Raw genomic sequence first — 10106 nt, forward strand, 5'->3', positions numbered from 1 at the left:
CCTGAGGCACACCCAGAGTTATCACGAAGTATAGACAAACAAAATTATATAGAAATCAGTTAGTTACAACTTTTCAGAAAGTTTTATAAAAATCCAAGGCGTCAAATTTTTTTTTAATAAGCACAAAAGTGTCAATTTTAGCCATTTAACTCAAAAGGCACCCCTAGGGATGCAACCGGAGTTTTCCCGGAAAATCCGTTCTGTTACTCTTTTACTTATATCATGTTTAATGTTTGTGCAAAATTTCAAAACACTCCAAGGCATAGTTATTGAGAAAAGTGCGGATAGCCGAATTGACAGGGGTGAATTTATAGGTCCATCCTCCTTTTGTCGGGGAACCAAAAAGGAAAGGGTAGTCCATGGGAAGATGTTATTGTGACAACAGAACAGGTACTACATTATTTTTTCCCAAAGGAGGATGTACTATCTGAGCTCCACCCCCTTAAAAGTGGTGATACCTGAGATGATAGGCTTATGACAATGAAATTGACTCAACATTACTCACACACCATTAAAAGATGATACAATAGATTAAATCAGTTTTCTTTTTTCATTCATTTTTATGGTTCCTTCATCTCTTGGCTAAGATCAAAGTGTAATATTTGTTCTCAGCATCCCAGCAATATTAAGGAAACTATTGCATATATATAAGAAAATATGACAGTGCAAATTATAAACATATATTACAGAATATGAATTTATTACAAATTGTTCAAAAATTATATATGCAAATTAAGAATTCCTGAAGCTGTTTATTAGTGTTTGCAGATTACGGGATGCATTCGATAAGTTTCCAGACTTTTTTTGTACAGGCATTTAAAATTGTCATAGACTCTTGAAAATTCAGTATGTTATTGCTATACATCTTATGAGATGACTGACCAATTTTTATGATTTCAGGTTCAAATGAACAGCTACAGCAGGAATTGGAATACACCCTACTAAAGCCTGATTGTCACAGCTGGCGAATTTCAAAAATGCAATTTGGATGTGAGAACATTTTAGAAGCACGATATACAATAAAATTCTGTTTTAAATTTGGAGAAAATGCCACAGAAACGTATGGAATGCTTCATACTGCTTTTGCACGATCTTGCATAAATTGAGCATCAGTTTTTGAGTGGCATAAAAGATCCAAGGAAAGGAGGGAGTGTGAATGATGATGAGAGGTGTATGAAGAGTAAGGAAGTCAGAAAACCAGAATTGATTGGCCAAATAAAAAATTTAATTGATAAGGACCATCGTGTGTCTATAGAAGCATTAAGTGCACAGTTTGATGTCAGTGTGGGAACTATGTACACAATTATTTGTGAAGAACTTAAAATGCAGAAGATCTGTGCGAAGTTTGTCCCAAGGGTGCTCCATCTTTGTCGCAAACTATTTAACCAGGATGGGCATCAAGACAGTTCCTCACCCTCCCTATATTCCAGACCTTGCTCCCTGTGACTTTTGGTTATTCTCTAAGTTCAAGGAAAACCTTAGAGGCTGTAGTTATGAGGCAATTGAGGAGATGAAAGAAGTTATGACGAGGGTCATTGGCACGCTCACATAAGAGGACTTCCATGGGGCCTTCCAGAATTTGTTGGAACGGTTCAACAAGTTCATTGCTGCAGGACAAGATTACTTTGAAGAGGACTAGTTTCATGTGTGTTCTATCAATAAAAGTGCCCACATGAAAAAAGTCTGGAAAGTTATTTAAGGCATCTCGTAAAAATATATAACAATGCAAATTACAACTGCATATTACAGAATATTAATTTATTAGAAACTGTTAAAAAATTAGAAGGTGGAACGATAAAATTGTTGCCCTAGAAAAGACATGATTCCATTTCCGTTTGATGAAAGTCGGTTTTCATTTTAAGTTGCAGACCATCTACTAGTTGGCCAGTTGTGTACAAATCTCAAGAGTGATAGGAGTCTTCTATCATGTCTAGTGACACAATGTTCAACAAGCAAAATCAGAGATGTGCCACTGTACAACTCATGCTCTCTACTGACCCAAGTTATGACAACAGAACCATTACCAGTACTTTCAAAATGCATCGCTGGATTGCCATGAATAACAGGGATGTGTCTATGATGATGATAAAATTTATGGCCATGGTTATGGCCTTTAATGTGGTTTTAATTGAGAGCCAAATCATGCCACCTCACATCTTCGATGTCTGCTGGGAAGTCAACATCAAAGTGTGTCTGGATGTGTTAAAGAGTGTGGTGATCCTTTGGTGTAATCAGGTAACCATTGGCAGACCCTGGGTGTCGCAGCAGAACTCTGCACCGGCCCACAAGTCCAAAGTGACTCAAGCTTGGCTTCAAAAGGAGTGCTACGACTTTATACCCTTCTCTCACTCCAACCTGAACCCGCTGGACTTTTTCGTTTGGTCATATATTGAAAACATCTCCAACATAACCTCTCACAACACCAAAACCAGCCTGACTGCCGCCATCCGCTGAACTCCTGCTGGTGCTTGTGAAAAAGGCATCCTTCTAGTTCCAAACCTGTATCAAGGCAGTGATTGAAGCTGAAGGCGGATATATTGAATAGATATCAGCTCTACAACATAATCAAGTTACCTGAACTGATTTTTTTCAATAAAAGTTTTAAAATAAAGCTGTAGAGTTGTTTTTTTTTGGGTGACAAATTTCTCGTTTCACCCTGTACATAAGCAAATAAGAATACCTGAAGCTGTTTATTGGTGTTTGTAGATTACTATATATACGGCACTTCCAACTCTTATGTTGTGTAATAAATTAAATAAGAATAAGCTGTTTTGATGTTAATATAGGTGGGAAAGTCTTTCATGTTTATTCATTTTGATATACATGATTTTAAAAAAGCGATGAGAAGAACAAATTGTGGAAGAGAACGAGTCGAGTATTTGGCAGCAAAGAGAACGCACTGAATTTAAGAAATTGTGCGAATGTTGCAGAAGTGCGTCAATTTTCTTTTTCAACTACATTTTCATGGTTTGTGAAGGCTGTAATATTGTCTGGTTGTGGAAATAGTTGTACGCAATTGGCCAACGATAAAAAAAAGATGAAATTGAGATGGATTTTCTAGTCTCCAACCAACTTCCCAACTAAGGAGGAAGGAGATATTGGAAGGTGAGCATTCCACTCACTCCGACTTTTAAATTGAACCAAACGACAAAAATGGACACCAAGTTCTAGTGATTTGGCAGTAATTAATCTTTTCTTAAAAATTATTTTTAATGAAAAGAATTATTTTTAAAATCACTTTTTCTGAATTCCCATGAAAAGCAGAGGTCTAACATCACTAACATATATTTTGTTTGCAGCATGCAAAATTATTTTTAACGCAGAACAATATACATTTAAAAAAGACATACTCACACGTTATACTTAGTAATTAACAAAATTATTTTAGAAACAATTTATTCTTTTGAATTTTACAATATTTACAATAGAATAAAAATTCATAAAACCTTAATAAATGCTAGAAATAATGTCACAGAAGCATGGATCTCTTAAATTGGAGGAAACTTAGCCGACACTAAGAAAACTCGAAAGCAACTGATTAGACACGACCATACAAAGTGGAATTTGGAAACAGTAGTCTTGCTGAACCGTGAGGATTGGAGAGTGAACTTGCGAAATATCAAAAAACATCTGACACCTGGTCAAGGGAAAAGCGACGTAAAATGACAAGACAGAGATAATGTCTTCTGTGTATTTATAATTTATAAAGTTGGGCCATTTACTGCGCAAACAGTGAGATTAAAAAGCTAAATTTATATTTACAATGTTATATTACAATGTCTTTTGAATATACTTATTCTGCTCCAATACTACAATTTATCTATTCTATTCTCAATTAGTAAAAGAGAAATCCCTCTATACTGAAGCAATTTTGATTTTTGACATAGTTCAGAATTTCACTCGCTAGGGAGGTGGATTTTCCCGATATTAAAATCGACCTCGTGTCTAACTTAGCCCTCATTAAGGTGCTTGTTTTGTTTTATGGCATATCAACCCTTTTCAAATTATTCAATGCTGAATCCAATAATTTTGGAAAAATAGTTTTTATGCTTCAAGTTCTTTATATCTTCAAATATTTATTCATCGTGTTTGGTTTGGCTGTTTTATAGAGTAATATTATTGTTTTTGACTTTGCATTGAGTTTTGTAAAAGGAAAGGAAAAAAAAAACAATAACAGCAATGTTTAGTGCACTTTAGATCGGGAAGCCAATATCTCCAAACGGCCTGATCTGGTAACAACCGAGCCCTCATGTAGATTGGTTGGTTGTTTTTGTTTTATGGCATATCAACCCTTTTCAGGTTATTTAATGCCGAATCCAAAGATTTTGAAGAAAATTTTTTTTTAATAGAATATATTTGTTGTTTTCACGTTGGTTTCTATTTAACTCATAATTGGGACCCTAACAGGTACTACCACTCCGGGTCAGAGTGGACCTGGGAGCAATGGTAATTAAAGGGTGGCTCCACACTCCCCAAACCCACAAGCTGGGGCCTCACCACTGGATATAGTTTAAGGTCATATCCAGGACCTCCTCATGTAGGGGAAAGTACATAGCTAGTGATCATGTGTATGTGGTTGATGTCAAGATTAATTTGCATATTGTTTTACAAAATACCGTCTTTGTAATTAACTATATCATTGTTTTCAGTTTAATATAATGCAGAGTTCTATTTAGCGTAGATAAAAACTTGGCATTTTTGAATGGAATAAACCTCTTTGGTCAATTTACTTCTGGGGTTTGTGTTTTGAGTCCTCATTTTTCTCAAGCAATGCTGAGACATGGGTCTCACAAGTAGTATATATAAATTATTATGAACGGAAAAAGATTTCTTAAGTTGCAGTTGAACCTTTTAACGGTTTCCAAATTAGTAGCAGTAGGTACAAAACCTGCAGAATAATGATGTCGAGAACCATTTGATATGTGCTGACTTCAATTTTTCATACTGATTGGACCAACTACTCAATTTCGATTGGTTCCCTATATAGAAATTAAACCAATCAGAAACACTTTCTCCTAAAGTCGTGCACCTGTTCTCAGATATTATATTATATAAGTTGTGTTTACACTTTCTGAGGAGTTGGCTGGCAAGAGGTTAAGTTACCCAGAAACCTACATCACTCAAATCAATCACTAAACTTCTTTCTTGGCATGCAAATGAAACCCGCCTTTAGCCTCTGACCATTGGTATCAGCACAGGGGACTTAATTTTGGCACAAATTTACTTTCAAATAATAATATAAACTAACTGTAAATATGTACAAACTTTTTAATAACATTCTCCTTATATGTACTCTTAAAACCATTTTCCTCATTTGGATTCATGGACTGATAATTACATTTTTTCTAGTTCAGATTTATAACATTTGTTTTGAATCAAGGACTTTCAATATCAACTTTCGTTCAAGACATTTGAACATTTAATGTCTTAATTACTAACATCTGCATTTTAATTGTTGAACAAAGTGACTGATAAAGTATAATCTATGTATGGACTTTGTAATTCAGTTACACATTTTTATAGTATTTCATGAGAAAGTCATTGTAAAATAAGCAATAATTTGATAATTAGCAGCTCTTAATTATAAGGCAAATTTAGGGTTTTCACTGTCAGCTCTTAATTATAAGGCAAATTTAGGGTCCTAACTTCCACTTATTGGTGATTTTAGGATTTCAACTGCCACCATCTTCTATATATATAAAAGGCAAAACGTCCGCAAGCGTTTTTGTATGTCCACAAAAGCTTTTTTGGTGGAGGTTCTTGTGACGGTTACTATTTTGGAGAACTTTCCTTAAACTTTCTAGATTATAATGTCTCAGATTTGAAAACGGACATCGTCTCTATCTTTATTTTGATCGACTTTTAAAAAATTCCCGCCATCTCGTCCTTTCCAGTGTTTGTTTATCTTTTTCGTATAAATAAAGTGAAACTGATCGAAACAAACGCACTCGCCTGGCCTTCTCAGTTGGGACGTCCAGAAAGGCAATTAGCTTTGATCAATGTGGGGGGAAAGCCTTCATATCAGACAATTGCTATTCATTTGGACACTGCCAGAGTTCCCCCTTTTTGGGGGAAGCTGGTTTTCCCCAACATCGTGGGGAAACAAATAAAATGGCAGAAAGCCAGACGTTTATTTCTGCACCTGCATGAACTCCTTCACTTAACTATAGATTTCTGCAAATCAACTTTTTGATTGACATTGCTAAATTTGAACGCTTCTCACTTCCTGTCGTGTCATGTTGTAGCGGTAAGATGTCAGGTTTTCTTTCACTTTCTTTTCCGCCTTTGCGTCACGGTTTCAAGCTTGCCTGTCTACTAACATTTTTTTTTTTTTTGCTCAACACACACCTTCAAACACCTAGGAAACGCCGGGCACCACCGCAAGTTGCGTATAAAATGCAAAATGGGCGTGCACGTTTGTGTATGTCCATGAAAGGCTTTTTGCGTCGGGGTTCTCGTGTCGGTTAGATTCCGCGAGAAGTTTTCACATACTTCCCAGATGATAACATCTCAGATTCGCGTACGGACATTGTCTCTATCGTTTTTTTGATTCAAGTTAAACAAAATTCACACCATGCCTTCTCCAGAGTTTGTTTGTCTTTTTCGTATAAATATTCGAACACAAATGCCTGGCCTTCGGGCCGGGTAGTATCTGTTCTGTAATTGGCCCTTGGTCAATGTAGGGGAAACCCTTCATTCTGAGACAATTACTATTTATTTGGATACTGCCAGAGTGTCCCCTTTTTGGGGGAGCTGATTTCCCCCCCCACAATGAAAACGACCTTGTGGCTAATTTGCTTTTGTGTGAGGTCAAAAAGCTACGCCATTTCTGCAAGTCATTTTTTGTTTTTGACTGACTACATTAAATTTGAATGCTGTAGACTTCTGGTTGCGGTAGACATCGGACTTTTTTTCAATTTCATTTCCGCCTTCATGTCACGGGTTCGAGCCTGCCTGCCTACTACAACTTTTTTTTTTTTTTGCTCAACACACACCTCCAAATACCCGGGCAATGCTGGACACTCAGACTAGTCTAATATATAAAAGGCAAAATGTGTGTGTGTTTGAATGTCTGCAAAACATTCAACACACGCGACAGATCCTGACCAGATGGGCATCGTTTTCAAGCTCGATCACCTGGATGACAAATATTGAAAAATTGGCCCAAAACATTAATTCCTTCACCCTCAACTGGGCAGTTTTTTACAAGGAGGGGTCGGTTTTTGTGTCAACATTTTCGCAAAGTCATCATCTCGGTTGGACAGACTACACTTAATTTCAACGCTTGGGACTTCCGGTTGCGCCATGGAGACATCGGCTAAGACGTCACATTTTTTAATTAACCTTTATTTCTCCTTCGCGTTATGGGATCGACCCTGCCTGCCTACAACCACTTTTTTTAAACCTCTCTTCACCCAGGTTGCCTACTGTTGTTTTGACCCCCTCCCCCACTACCACATTTTTTTTTTTTAACACCTCTCCCAGGGTTCCTCACTACACGACTTACACACACCTGGGCAATGCCGGGTTTTAAAATGTTTTTGACGATCGTTTTTATAACCACAAGTTATAACAATCAACCAATCAGAAGCTTCCAAAGTTACTATAAAAATTGTCGAATTTTGGATTCAATCAGTTTGCCGTCGTCTCCCTCACGAACCTGCATTTGATTTGCCGCCATCTTTGTTACTAGGAATTATTTAACACTCAAGATCAGAACTGCACCGAATTTTCACCGCCATCTTCGTTCAACATAATGTCTCAACACTTAACAGGCTATGGGCCTAGCCATCGTCTTTTCTTTGACGGTTTGGAATCTAAATTCGAATTGTGGCAGGTAAAATTTCTGGGGTATCTAAGAATTCAGAAATACGTTTTAATTGATTTTAAAAATAAGTAGATGAATTAAAGGTACAGACTTATAATATTAAGGTGAGTTAGGGTCTAGACTACCACCTTCTATTATATAAATCTCGCCTGCCTGTTAGTGTATCACTAAAACTTTTGACACATGCGACCAACACTGACAAAATTGGAATCGTTTGAAAGCTCAGTCTCTTGGCCGACAAATATCCAAAAATTGGCCCAAAATATATCTTTTACTCTCAACTTTTTACAAGGAGGAGTCCCTTTTTTCGCTGACATTTTTGCAAAGTCATCATATGCCTTGCAATGAGTAACCTTAATTTCAACGGTGGGTTGTATCATGCTGGATGCGGCGACAAAATGTTTGTTTTTTTCACTTGTTTTTCCTCTTAGCATTATTACAGGTTCGAACCTGCTTGCTGACTTATTTTTTTTTTTTTTTTTTTTGCGCTTGCACGTGCACTCGCTGCTACTTACATTTTTTTTTTTTAGGGTTTGATTATTTTTTTTTTTTCAACATTTTTAGGGCTCCATTGATCAATACCTTACCATAAAACCTCTCCACGCCCGGGCAACGCTGGGTACTCCCGCTAGTTAATAAGGTGAATTCAAATTTAGGATCTCGATTGAGACATTCTCGATCGCCAAATTGTTCTAAGTTAATATTTCAGAGAATGAATTCTATTTATTTTTTTAAAAATAAATTTAAATAAATCCTAAAAATATAATCGTTGCTAACGGAAACTTTTGTTTTAATTAAGTTAGTGCTATAGCAGAGAGTGATCCGCGCTATTTTTTATTTCCAAGTTTAATTAAAGTTTTATGATTTTTTTTTTTTTTTTATTCAATTGTAAGGTTGAAGTATAGAATAGGTACAAAACACCCTCCTCTCCCCATGTTAAGAATGGATTTTTAAATAATAACGTTATTATTTACGTCCGGATCACTCTCTGCACTAGTACCATTAAGTTTATTAGACAATACTTATAAGAAATTAGTTTCATTTAAGTCGGGAGGGGAAAAATATCTGGAAAATTTACAAAAAAAAAAAAAAAAAAAAAAATCATTAAAAATAAAAACAAACCGAAAATTGTAAAAGTTTACATTTAACTAAAACTGCAAACGAAAATTTTAAACTATATATTTTACTTTAAACATCAATATCCTAATTAACTAGAAATAGTTTTATCGGTTTTAAGTATTTAAATAATAGAATAAGAGAAAGATAAACATTAAACAACTTCCCACCTTTCTTGGGACAACAAAAAGTAATGGTGGTGACTGGTGAGTACTCCCTTTATTTTTTGACAATAATTTTTTGTCTTTTTCTTGTTAAAACTTACCTTCAAATAAACTTCAAATTCTTTTTTAACAGATATAATTATTTTTTTAATATACATATAAATTAAAATAATTTAACATTTTTATATTTTCATTTTTTGAAGTTAAAAGAAATATATCGAAATAAACACATATGGTCATTTCGAGAATTCATGCGAAGAGAAAGACACTTCGTTGTCATTTTTTTTTTCATCTCAAAAAGGGGAGGCTTCTTTTTGTGTTTCAACAAAAAATTATTCAACCACAATCTCCGCGTTCAAAAAATAATACATTACCATAAAATCTAGACGTCTACAAAAAAAAAAATATAAAAGGCACAGCTCGCCGGTTACCAAAGATAAATCCGAATTATCTTCCTTTGAAAAAAAAAAATTGTTTTTTGTTTCAACCTTTTTCTTCTTTTTCGTTTCTTTTATCAATTCGATCTGTTGTCTTTGTCGACAGTCAAAAAAAATAAGGATGTTAGTCAGGCGGTGTAAGTACTTCCGGTGTTCCTGACAGAAAGATGTTGCTCGCGTTGTGTCAGTGACTAAACCTCGACGCCTTTTTGCTGTTATATTGAACATAAGAGATGTTCGTTGTGGGTTGTTTACAAGTGCCACTCCTTTAATCGGATATTCAAGTAATATATATAAGAATATGTGGATAAAATGTGGTACTAGATGGATCTTCACTAACTCGAGCAGACTAACTTAGCTGATCGCATTCATTGATCAGAGCAAGCGTAATCGTTACCTATTTACCACACACACACACACACACACACACACACACACACACATATCTAGTCTAGTCTATTATATATATATATATATACAAGTGAACGTGTCTGTGTGTGTGTGTGTCTGTGTACATTTTCCCACGTCTACAGACTCGAAATTTGATATACAGGGTACTGA

At 35.5% G+C, this 10106-nt stretch overlaps 1 protein-coding gene across 1 annotated transcript in view; it reads right to left on the minus strand.

Moving 5' to 3' along the window:
- LOC145242766 (uncharacterized) overlaps positions 1 to 9792 on the minus strand; it is a 133806-nt gene extending 124014 nt beyond the window's left edge. Inside the window, exon 1 of the mRNA XM_080105904.1 lies at positions 9483 to 9792. The gene's annotated coding sequence lies outside the window, so the exon portion shown is untranslated. The remainder of the gene's footprint in view (positions 1 to 9482) is intronic.
- Positions 9793 to 10106: the final 314 nt, after the last annotated feature.

The sequence above is a fragment of the Euprymna scolopes genome, chromosome 21, assembly GCF_053919585.1.
Source record: "Euprymna scolopes isolate OS-2025 chromosome 21, ASM5391958v1, whole genome shotgun sequence".
Classification (NCBI taxonomy): domain Eukaryota; kingdom Metazoa; phylum Mollusca; class Cephalopoda; order Sepiida; family Sepiolidae; genus Euprymna; species Euprymna scolopes.